A 12654-nucleotide genomic window follows, 5' to 3' on the forward strand; every position below is an offset into this window, starting at 1 on the left:
TGTCCCCCTAGCATTGCTTGACAACCGATGCTCGTGTGTTTATGTCCCCGTCACTTAGCGGTTCGGCAAAAGACATCGATAGAATAAGTACTGGGCTTACAAAGAATAAGTCCCGGGGTCGATTTGCTCGACTAAAGGCGGTGCTCCAGCATGGCCGCAGTCAAATGACTGAAACAAGTAAAAGAGTAAAAGAGTAGGACATTGTGCAGAAACATGGAATCTCAAAATAATATGAAAGCTTAAAAACAGTTATGAAGAAGAAACAGGAATGGCAAAACCCATGAAGAGATAATGGCTTCTGAACATTATTATGTTCACTGAGAATATAAAACAACACTTTTTTTTAAGGCAAGGAGACAGTAAAACACACACACTCTCATTTAATTGCATACATATGCACATCTATACACCAAGCTTCTTTCAGTTTCTGTCTACAAAATGCATTCATAAGGCTTTAGTTGGTTTAGGGCTTTTGTAGAAGACACTTGCCCAAGGTTCTAAGCAGTATAATTGAATCCATAACCATACATTTGATACTATCAACCTGAGGTTGATGATTAATTAACTCCTTTTTTGCAAAATTTCAGATCTTGTGCCTACTATGTGAGAAAGAAATACTAATCTAGCTGAAGTCAAATTTTCATTTTTCTATGTACCCCACCTGACAAAATTTGGGACCTTGTTTCTATATAACATATCAAAAACAGTACCCGGATATGAAGTCCTTGATTCACAAAACTCAAAAAATCATTATGCAGAATTAACAGCTGGCTATAGAAGAGATGACTAGATCTTTGTCATTTTAAAGTATTCTATTTTTCAAAGGTGGAAAGGTGTGTAATACAATTCACAGGTTTCTATGAGTTTTAGTTCCATGTTATATCTCGTCTGTAAGACTCGTCAATTTTTAAATAACAAGCCTAATTAAAATTTATTCCATTGATTGAAGTAAAAATTCAGGGCTTAATAATCTTCCAACATACTTTGCATTAAAAACTTATTTTCAAGATGTGAGAAGAAATAAACTTTCTTTTTGTTTCCTTTCCTGCAGACTTTTAGTTAAAAATACTACAAGCAGGAACTCACTGTTACTTTAAGATGCTTCCTTTCTTATATAATTCCATCAATCTTCTGTGTGTGCCCCATGTGATGGGTAGATACCAACACAAGGTGTCACTTGAATTTCAGTTGACATTTTAATGGAGTTACTTAATATCTTCAAAGGAGTAAACTTTAGAAAGAATGTGTTGACCTGATCATAATTAATGAGAATTTTCTAAACAAATTAAGCATCCTTCAGCAGTAAAACATGAAATGCCAATTATGATTTATGCGTCTGGTTCTATATGAACTGCGAAAATAAAGACCAAGACCCTAGCATTGCTTGACAACCGATGCTGGTGTGTTTACGTCCCCGTCACTTAGCGGTTCGGCAAAAGAGACCGATAGAATAAGTACTGGGCTTACAAAGAATAAGTCCCGGGGTCGATTTGTTCAACTAAAGGCAGTGCTCCAGCATGGCCGCAGTCAAATGACTGAAACAAGTAAAAGAGTAAAAGAGTAAGCCACATCTGAAAGTAACCAGTTGCTTTGGCTGTGTAAGGCCCTAAGTCAACAACGATCAATCAAGTCCATGGCATGTAGGTTGTCAATTGAATGACCAGGAGTGACCCACAGGTTCATCTTGTTAGTTATACCATGTTTCCATCCAGCTCAATACTATACTGCACACTCTAGTAGGTAATGATGATTCATATGGGATCTACAGTAAGATAGTCTGAACTTACTGCAATCCTTCAACTGTTCAGTCTGTCTTATGCACTTGTAGATTCTGATAATGGTTCAAAAGAGGTGAGCAAAGTGAACTCAGTCACAGCATGACATTAGTTCATCATCATCATCATCATCATCATCACCTTCATTATTTTGACATCCACTTCTAGATGCTTGCATGGGTGAGTCAGATAGAATTCATTGAGGCAGATTTTCTACAATTGGATGCTCTCCCTACCTCCAGCCTCACCTGTTTCCAAATAAGATGATGCTTCTCATGGCTTGGCATGTTTTCACAGAAGACAGGCAATGAAGGACATCACTTGTATGACAGTGATGCTCCTTGACAGCTACCACATGAGGTCAGACATATAAATTCCAAGAAGCAATAAATTACAGAACTCAATACATAAACATAGAGTGTTCTTTAAAACATTATAACTGAAAGGCTCATAATTCCAGTACTCCAAGTTTCACATTTCCGATTATTCAACTGGTGGGAAGAGCATCCAGCCATAGAAACCATGTTAGGACAGACAATGGAGCCTGGTGGAGTCCCTGGCCTTACCAGTACCAGTCAAACAGTCCAAGCGCCATGCTACATGGAAAAACGGATGATGATGATCTGAACCTAGTGACAAGTACAAAAACAGCAGTTCCAAGCTCTTTTCATTTCATTTCCAGCTCTCAAGGGCCACTGAGGTTATTAAAGAAGTCATAACTATGTGGCCAGTAAATAACAGGACAGCATTTAACCCTTTCGTTACTGTATTTATTTTGAGATGCTCTGTGCTTCTTTCAATTATTTTAAATATAACAAAGAATTTAGTAAAATAACTTAATTATCATTCAGCTAGTGTTAGGAACATAAATTGAGACTAAGGTCTGGTGGTATATTTTAATGCAAAACTTACGAAAACAAGACATTTGTACTACAGAGCCAGAGCCGGTATCAGCCGGGTTGGTAATGAAAGGGTTAACCTCAAAAGTCTTTATTCAGCTTTGTGCATACAAAGAAAAAAAATTCAAAAAGATAATAAGCATTTTTTCAGGGAATAAAGTTTGGGTCAGACCATTATGTTTCTCCTTCACCACCATATTTCTTGTTTGATAACACAACTAGCATTTGAAGTTCTACTGTCCTTGTAAACAGACAAAATTCACCTCGCAGTTGCTTCCATCCTAAGCCCATTTCATAATCATCAAGAACAGAGACCAAAATAAATACTAATTACATATATATTCACATACATAAGCGCAATAAATAGCATCAAACACCTAACGACTGTATATTCTGTCAGACTATTCCTAACAGGTGGAACCTTTATGAATAATTAATTGTATGGACTTTCTAAATGAGGTGTTAAGAGATATTATATTCATGATATTTTCCTAAGATAGTAATATATCCATAAGCAAAATGGTCTTCCTAATAACAAAATATAATAATTTAACCATTAGTATTTAAACTGGCCTTATCCAGACCAAATATTCTTTTGTTTTATATTCAAACTAGCCAAATCTGGCTTTTCACACCTATCCTACAATGTCATTTTAAAACTAAACAATCACATCATTGAAATTTCAAAGCCACAAGATAAAACATGATTGATTCAAAACAATATGAATAGATTAGGATTACATTTAACTGGGTAATCTAAATGCTGAAGAGTTAAGGCCAAAATTCAGTCGTGCAAAAGCTGATAAACATATCAATGAGAATGCCATTGAAAAAAAACCAAAATGGCACATGTGTGTGTGCGTGACCACTGCTTGACAACAGGTGTTAGTTGTTTACAACCGTTAACTTAGTGGTTCAGTAAAAGAAACTGGGAGAATAAGTACCAGACTTTAACAACAGAATTAGTTATTGCTATAACTCACACAATTTTGAGTCATTTTAGAACTTTTTAAAACTGTAGAAAATATATCAGTCATCTTGGAGACATTTAATTGGTAAAGAGAACTTTACTGAGACAATAACTAATAGAAAGATGGATTGCCATAATAGAGCTTCCATATAAATCTATATATATATATATATATAAAGCTAAAGTTGTCTATGTGTGTGTGTGTGTGTGTGGCAGGTTTGGTAGCCTTCAACTAACACAATCTCCTCTGAGACTCTGCGGCACAAGTTGACCAAAATTGAGACTATGATAGAAGAAGGCTTGCTCTTCCTTCCGTAGAAGAAAGAATTCAAAATTTCAAATTGGACCATGTTAAGACCAAAAATTATTTACATCAAAAAGGTGCTTTTTTTCTATGAAGATCCCTATTTTTTTACAATTTTTTGACTGCTGTATCACCATTTTTCAGTATATTTCAACCAGAAAAATGTTCACTTAAAGGGAATAACAAGCTACATAATGCAAAATTTTACTTTTCAAAAATTCCGGGCTATACTGCTAGTGTTTATATATTCATAAAGGGAAAATAAAGCAAGTACAGTGACAAAAAGCATTCAGTGTATACTTCAAGAATGAATTTACATTGCAAGTCATAAAAGGGAAACAAATAATGAATAGATTATCACAAATGTGTAAAGCACAGGCTTAACATTCACACAGAGAGATTCTACACGTTAATATATCAGTGCATCAATCACAGGGCGATTGGTTTAGTTCCTTGACAAAGTGGCATGTTGCGTCCTTGAGCAAGGCACTTCATTTCACACCATGCCATTCCACTCAGCTGAAACTGAGTACTAACCTTAATTAGTGGAGGTGCATGGCTTAGTGGTTAGGGTGTTGGACTCATCATCATAAGATTGTGGTTTCCATTCCTGGATCAGGCAATGCATTATATTCTTAAGCAAAACACCTCGTTTCACATAGCTCCAGTCTACTCAGTTGACAAAAATGAGTAATCCTGCGATGGACTTGTGGACTGACCAGGTGGGGAATATATATGCCATGGAATCTGGCCCTTATGAGTCAGCATGACTCAAGAAAGTAACTTTACCTTTACTTTTTTACCAACCTTAAAGGTATTAGAGCCCCAGTTGCAACATCCTCAGCCTCCCTACTGCTGCTCAGTCAAGAAGTAGGAAGGCTGTGAGAGTACCTGTGTCTGCTCATGACTACACAGACACCTAAAACAATTAGTGATAGCATGGTACATACTAATTAGTAATACTTACAAGTGATGGCTGTGGTTGCTGGTTAATTTTATAAGTGTAAATAATGTAAATTATCAACTTTAGCTGGTTAAATGTTTTAAAGAAGTATTTGAACAGACCAGAACATCAGGTGATACACAAAACATTAAACAGATTCTACTTTGGAATTCAGTTATGTTAGCATAAAAACCAAAATAATTTGCCAGAATAATTATAGCTTATCATAGCCATATAGTTTTGATGACTTTCAGACAGATTATTGTAAACGTGCTAAAATGGATAAGATGAATTTTTTAAAATTTAGGTAGTTTATCAAATATTTCATTGCTTCCTTTCACTTATCTATGAAGCAAAAATGGTATTAAATGCAAGTAATGCAAATTGAAACAAACATAACATGTCTTATCTGGAGGTACAGCACCATACATTAAATGAATTGGATCACTATCTTGCAACATGTCATCTGCCACCTTAGCCTGCCAGCAACCATCTTATCTGTTTCTCCACCTATATGTGTGTATGTATGTGTGATTGCATAGTTATACAAGTTAATCTAGATAATATGCATACATAGATTAATAAATAATAGTCTTTTAGTTGCTAGCTATTAGAAAAAAACAACAAGTATAAACAAGGGCACTCAGAGAGAGCAAACTTTTGCCAAGGCAACACTGTCCTCTCAATGATTAGCCAGGGATGATTTTTAAAATGGGAATATCCGAAATAAACTCGACAGCTCTCAAAAACAAGAATACTAAAAATGAAGCCGACCACTCTCAAAAATTAAGTAAAAATACAAGAAAAATAATCCAGAATCCTTGTCCGGTACCGGATCGATACCCAAATCTAATCAGTTTGTGCCAGTCATGAGGCCAAACATCCCTCAAAGTTTCATCCGAAGCCATCCAGCAGTTCTTGAGATATTTTGTCCACAGACAACCAAACAAACAAACAAATATGACTGAAAACAATACCTCCACCTTCGCTAAGGTGGAGGTAATAACAATTAGTTACTTGCTAACAACTACAGAAATTATTATTAGTCACACATTTAAATATACCTGATACCAAAGTAAAATATAATTAAGAGACTAATAAACTTAGAAGCTGTAGATGATACCTATCTGCAGTAGAAATATAAACAGCAGACCATTAGAAAAATCAAACCTCAAAGATTTACCCAAAAACTAACTAGCAAGATTTGTAAGATTTTGGGGAGCACTGATCCTTACTAATAAAGTTAGGTGTATAATACAATCAATAGAGTAAAGAATGTGTACAGATATAAAAGCTAGAGTGGAATGCTGGACACATATACGGACTAAATACAGTTGTAGTTTCATATACAACAGATTTGAGTAACACAACTATCATGATTTTATATAACTACTGTTTCAATAGCAAATTAAAATGTTTAAATTGATAGGTGGGCCAAGATGATAAGGTAGCAGGCATTCAAACTATTGGTTGATGTTTGTGTTCTACGCTGCTTCTGCAATTAACCCTTTAGCATTTAAACCAGCTATATCTGGCCAAAATATTCAAACTGGCCAGATCTAATCTATTTCTTTACTACCTACAAGGGGCTAAACACAGAGAGGACAAACAAGGACAGACAAACGGATTAAGTCGATTATATCGACCCCAGTGCATAACTGGTACTTGATTTATCGACCCTGAAAGAGATGAAAGGCAAAGTCGACCTCGGCAGAATTTGAACTCAGAACGTAATGGCAGATGACATACCACTAAGCATTTCGCCCGGCATGCTAACGATTCTTCTAGCTCTCTGCCCTAATCTGTCACACCTACCCTACACTGTCATTCTAAAAATAGATGAGCACATCATCAAATTCTCAAAGCCATAAAATAAGGCATAATTAATTCAAAACAATGTGAATAAATAAGCATTGCATTTGACAAGAATAACCTGAATACTAACGAGTTAAAACAATTTTATGCATCAATTAAAAAGACTGATATAATTATCTACTTCAAATGAAAGGAATACTGAACAGGAGCACTGTAAACTTAACAAGAGTACTTCAATAGGTTGCCATACCAAGTCCAACACAGCCCCAAAGCAGAGCATCATTCTTCAGATGGAGGGTTCAGGAGTGACCCAGCAAGTTACTGCTGCAGAAATAATGTCAAAAGGTGGTGAGCCGGCAGAAACATTAACATGCTAGGCGAAATGCTTAGCAGTTTTTCGCCCGTCGCTATGTTCTGAGTTCAAATTCTGCCGACGTCGACTTTGCCTTTCATCCTTTCAGGGTCGATTAAATACGTACTAGTTACGTACTGGAGTCGATGTAATCGACTTAATCCCTTTGTCTGTCCTTGTTTGTCCCCTCTATGTTTAGCCCCTTGTGGGCAATAAAGAAATAAGAAATAATGTCAAAAGAAATTTTGTCAGGGTTGTATGTTCCACAAAGTGTTTGGCGAGGAAGATAGAACGGAAACATAAAATAAATTGCAGGACACTTGCTGCTAAGTTACATCTGTTGAATATTAACCAAAACTGATTGTATTTAAATGACCTAGCTTTACATTACACGCATATTTAACAGCTGTTTCCCAACAAAGAAACTTAGTAATTAAAACTTGTTTTATCATTAACTGTACGAAGGTCCTTTAATTTGGTAATAAACAAACTATAATTCAAAATATTCAGGTTTATAGTTTGTATTTTCTTTAAATGTAAAGATTTTAAAGTATTTTTTGAATTGTTGAGTATAAAATTATTTTAGAATATAGAATACAGTGTTACTCTTAGAGAATAAAATCAGCCTAAGCTTATCCTAAGTTCTTTACTGATAAATGCAATGGGAAATTGCTAAAGGTAAAAATGAAAACTGAATCAGAGAAAGATTTCATTTTGCCAGCAACCATTGTCTACTCTATCAGTTCATAAAGAACAAATTACTATTCTATATAGTAGAGGAAGAAATAGTCTACAGACTCAAGTTTATTACAAGTGTCTGTGTTAACAATTATAGAGAGATGAAAAGAAAAGGCAAGTACGATAAACAAACTGCCTGTCCATCCACTATCTGTGCATATCCATCCAATCCTATCTATCTATCTAATGTCAATATATATATATATATATATATAGTGGTCAGTCATTGCAAGATATGTTTAGTGTTGTATACGAGGTTTGAACTTAAGTTCCATTGTTTGTCTATGAATACTGCCAAACGCGAGTTTTCTTTTCAGGTACATGACGCTATTAGGACCAATGCCACTTCCACCCCCACCCACAGCCTCAGGGTTGGCACCCTCAACGTCGGCACACTGAAAGGCAGATCTGGCGAGATAGTTGAATTGCTTGAACGGAGGTGGGTTGATATATGCTGCATTCAAGAAGTGAGGTGGAGAGGAGGTTCTGCTAGGTTCCTCACAGGCAAAGGACAGAGGTACAAGATTTTCTGGGCTGGGAATACTGACGGAGTCGGGGGTGTGGGCATGCTTATCGCCGAAAAATGGGGAGATAAGGTAATCGAGGTAGTCAGAGTAAGTGACAGAATAATTAAGATTAGATTAGTGCTCCACCATAGTTTAGCAACTATTATATCGGCCTATGCCCCTCAGCCAGGGCTACCTGATGGACAGAAAGACTGTTTCTATGACACCCTACTGCAGACCACATCATTGACGAACGACAGGGACCTTCTCTTTGTGGCTGGTGACTTCAATGGGCATGTTGGACGACGTGCTGGGGGCTTCCATGGCGTACATGGAGGCTACGGTTATGGTTCCCGCAACGAGGAGGGAACCAGGCTGCTGGAGTTCTGCGATGCGAATAGTCTTATGATTTGCAACACTAACTTCAGGAAACCGACAAGCCACCTGGTCACCTACCGATCGGGCCGGCATACTAGCCAAATCGACTACATCCTTGCCAGAAAAAGGGAAAGATGGCTGCTTATAAATGCCAAAACCTTCCCAGGTGAAGAATGCACCCCACAACATAGACTGGTAGTTAGTGACTTTAGGATCAGGACAAAGAGGGCGACTAGAAGACGACCAACATGGAGAAGAAGGGTCTGGAAGCTTAAAGACCCTGCGAATGGACAGAGATTTAGAGATATGTTATTTGAAGCCTTAGACGAAATGGAAGGGAGTATAGCTACGCATGGGGTAGAAGACAACTGGACGCTTCTGAGGGACAACCTGCTGAAAGCCGCTGACCAGATCTGTGGCTGGTGCAAAGTCCCCTTAAGACCCAAAATAACGTGGTGGTGGAACAATATTGTTGACAGGGCTATTAGACAAAAGAAACAGGCTTGGAAGGCCTGGAAGAACGGTGGTAGCAGGGAAGTGTATCAGTCTGCCAGAAGGGAAGCCAGGAGACAGGTCTATCTAGCCAGAGGGGAGGCAGATAAGGAAAAATTTGCCAATGTCCTGCGTCGTGAGGATGAAAGACTTGAGGTATTTCGTGTTGCAAGACAGTGTGTGAGAGAGAATCGTGACGTGGTAGGAGAGAAATGTGTTCGCATGGAGGATGGTTCACTTGCGTTAAATGAGGATGCAAAGAGAGAAGCTTGGAGACGCCACTATGAAAGGTTGCTGAATGAGGAAAATGAATGGGATAAAGAGAGTCTGCCGAATGTCGACCCAACAGAGGGACCAGCAATCCGAGTTAACAGTTCCTTAGTAGATAAGGCAATTAGAAGCATGAAAACAGGGAAAGCCCCAGGCCCATCAGGAATTACTGCAGAGATGCTCAAAATATCTGGTGGTGTCGGCTATAGCTTAGTCACCCGTATAGTTAACCAGGTGATACACGAGGGGGTCATACCCAATGACTGGTGTAGCAGCATAATAGTCAACTGCTACAAAGGTAAAGGCGACGCCCTAGAGACAAATAACTACAGGGGCATCAAGCTGCTGGATCAGGTAATGAAGGTTACGGAGAGGGTTGTAGCCCAACTAATTAGAGAGAGAGTTACCTTAGATGATATGCAGTTTGGGTTCGTGCCAGGGAAAAGTACTACTGATGCTATATTCCTGGTAAGACAGCTGCAGGAGAAATACCTAGCCAAAGATAAGCCCTTGTACCTGGCTTTTGTTGACTTGGAGAAAGCCTTTGACAGGGTCCCCCGGTCCCTTATCTGGTGGTCAATGAGGAAACTAGGGATAGAAGAATGGTTGGTGAGAGCTGTTCAAGCCATGTACAGAGACGCTGCTAGTAAGGTGAGGGTTGGCAACGAGTACAGTGAAGAATTCCGGGTAGAGGTTGGGGTCCACCAAGGTTCAGTCCTCAGTCCCCTCCTATTTATCATAGTCCTCCAGGCAATAACGGAGGAATTCAAGACAGGTTGCCCCTGGGAGCTCCTCTATGCTGATGACCTTGCTCTAATTGCTGAGTCACTATCAGAACTGGAGGAGAAGTTTCAGGTGTGGAAACAAGGATTAGAATCGAAGGGCCTTAGAATCAACCTAGCCAAAACCAAAGTTCTAATAAGTAGGAAGGTAGATCAATCACAAACACCTTCAGGTAGATGGCCCTGCTCGATCTGTAAAAAAGGTGTAGGTAGAAACTCTATAAGATGCACCAAGTGTAAGCTATGGACACATAAGAGGTGCAGCAATGTCAAAGGAAGGCTAACTAGGAAAATAGTTTTTGTCTGTGGCAAATGCTCAGGAGCAATAAACACTGGAAATATGCAGAGACCAACTTCTGCCACGTTCCAGGGAGACAAACTAGAAGTAGTTGATAGCTTCCGCTACCTAGGAGACCAAGTCAGTAGCGGGGGTGGGTGTGCTGAAAGTGTAACTGCTAGAGTAAGAATAGCCTGGGCAAAGTTTAGAGAGCTCTTACCCCTGCTGGTGACAAAAGGCCTCTCGCTCAGAGTAAAAGGCAGACTGTATGATGCATGTGTACGTACAGCCATGCTACATGGTAGTGAAACATGGGCCGTGACTGCTGAGGATATGCGTAAGCTCGCAAGAAATGAAGCCAGTATGCTCCGATGGATGTGTAATGTCAGTGTTCATAATCGTCAGAGTGTAAGTTCCTTGAGAGAAAAGTTGAACCTAAGAAGCGTCAGTTGTGGCGTGCAAGAGAGACGGCTGCGCTGGTATGGTCATGTGACAAGAAAGGCTGAAGATAGTTGTGTGCAAAAGTGCTACACCCTAGCAGTGGAGGGAACCTGTGGAAGAGGTAGACCCAGGAAAACCTGGGACGAGGTGGTGAAGCACGACCTTCGAACTTTAGGTCTCACTAAGGAAATGTCTAGAGACCGAGACCTATGGAAGTATGCTGTGCATGAGAAGACCCGGCAAGACTAGTCAGGCCATAACCCGTGGCCCCGACCGGGGACGTAGTCAGTCCTGTGCATACCTTCCTTCTTGTGACACTTATGAAGACCTGTTGAGGCAAGTGAAAATCAAATCAAATCAAAACAAATCAAAATAGATGAACATCAGTGGAATTGTATTCTTCGTGGTACCAGTGCCGGTGGCACACAAGAAAACCACCCAAACGTGGCCGTAACCAGTACCGCATCGACTGGCCTCCGTGCTGTGGGCACAACACACACCATCCGATCGTGGCCGTTCGCCAGCCTCATCTGGCACCTGTGCCGGTGGCACATAAAGACACCATCCGAAGACCCGGCGACGTAGTCAGTCCACCTGTGCATACCTTCCCTCTTATGACACTTGTGAAGACCTGTTGAGGCAAGTGTGTGACACTTGTGAAGACCTGTTGAGGCAGAGGCAAGTGTGTGACACTTGTGGAGACCTGTTGAGGCAAGTGTGTGACCCTTGTGAAGACCTGTTGAGGCAAGTGAAAATCAAACCAAATCAAAATAGATGAATATCAATGGAATTTGTATCTTTGTGGTTCCAGTACCGGTGGCACACAAGAAAACCATCCGAACGTGGCCGTCGACTGGCCTCCGTGCTGTGGGCACAACAAACACCATCTGATCGTGGCCGTTCGCCAGCCTCACCTGGCACCTGTGTCGGTGGCACATAAAAACACCACCACCATCCAAAGACCCGGCGACGTAGTCAGTCCACCTGTGCTTACCTTCCCTCTTATGACACTTGTGAAGACCTGTTGAGGCAGAGGCAAGTGTGTGACACTTTGTGAAGACCTGTTGAGGCAGAGGCAAGTGTGTGACACTTGTGGAGACCTGTTGAGGCAAGTGTGTGACACGCGTGACACTTGTGAAGACCTGTTGAGGCAAGTGAAATCAAACCAAATCAAAATAGATGAACATCAATGGAATTTGTATATTTGTGGTTCCAGTACCGGTGGCACACAAGAAAACCATCCGATCGTGGCCGTTCGCCAGCCACATCTGGCACCTGTGTCGGTGGCACATAAAGACACCATCCGAAGACCCGGCGACGTAGACAGTCCACCTATGCATACCTTCCTTCTTGTGACACTTGTGAAGACCTGTTGAGGCAAGTGAAAATCAAATCAAATCAAATCAAATCAAATCAAATCAAAACAAATCAAAATAGATGAACATAAATGGAATTTGTATCTTTGTGGTACCAGTGCCGGTGGCACACAAGAAAATCATCCGAACGTGGCCGTAGCCAGTACCGCATAGACTGGCCTCCGTGCTTTGGGGACGTAACAAACACCATCCGATCGTGGCCGTCCGCCAGCCTCATCTGGCACCTGTGTCGGTGGCACATAAAAACACCATCCGAGCGTGGCCGTCTGCCAGCCTCGTCTGGCACCTGTGTCGGTGGCACATAAAAACACCATCCGAGCGTGGCCGTTCGCCAGC

At 40.2% G+C, this 12654-nt stretch overlaps 1 protein-coding gene across 1 annotated transcript in view; it reads right to left on the minus strand.

Moving 5' to 3' along the window:
* LOC115212053 (laminin subunit gamma-1) overlaps positions 1 to 12654 on the minus strand; it is a 214419-nt gene that overhangs the window by 49755 nt on the left and 152010 nt on the right. The window lies entirely within an intron of this gene.

This window comes from Octopus sinensis, linkage group LG1 (genome assembly GCF_006345805.1).
Source record: "Octopus sinensis linkage group LG1, ASM634580v1, whole genome shotgun sequence".
In the NCBI taxonomy this organism is placed as follows: domain Eukaryota; kingdom Metazoa; phylum Mollusca; class Cephalopoda; order Octopoda; family Octopodidae; genus Octopus; species Octopus sinensis.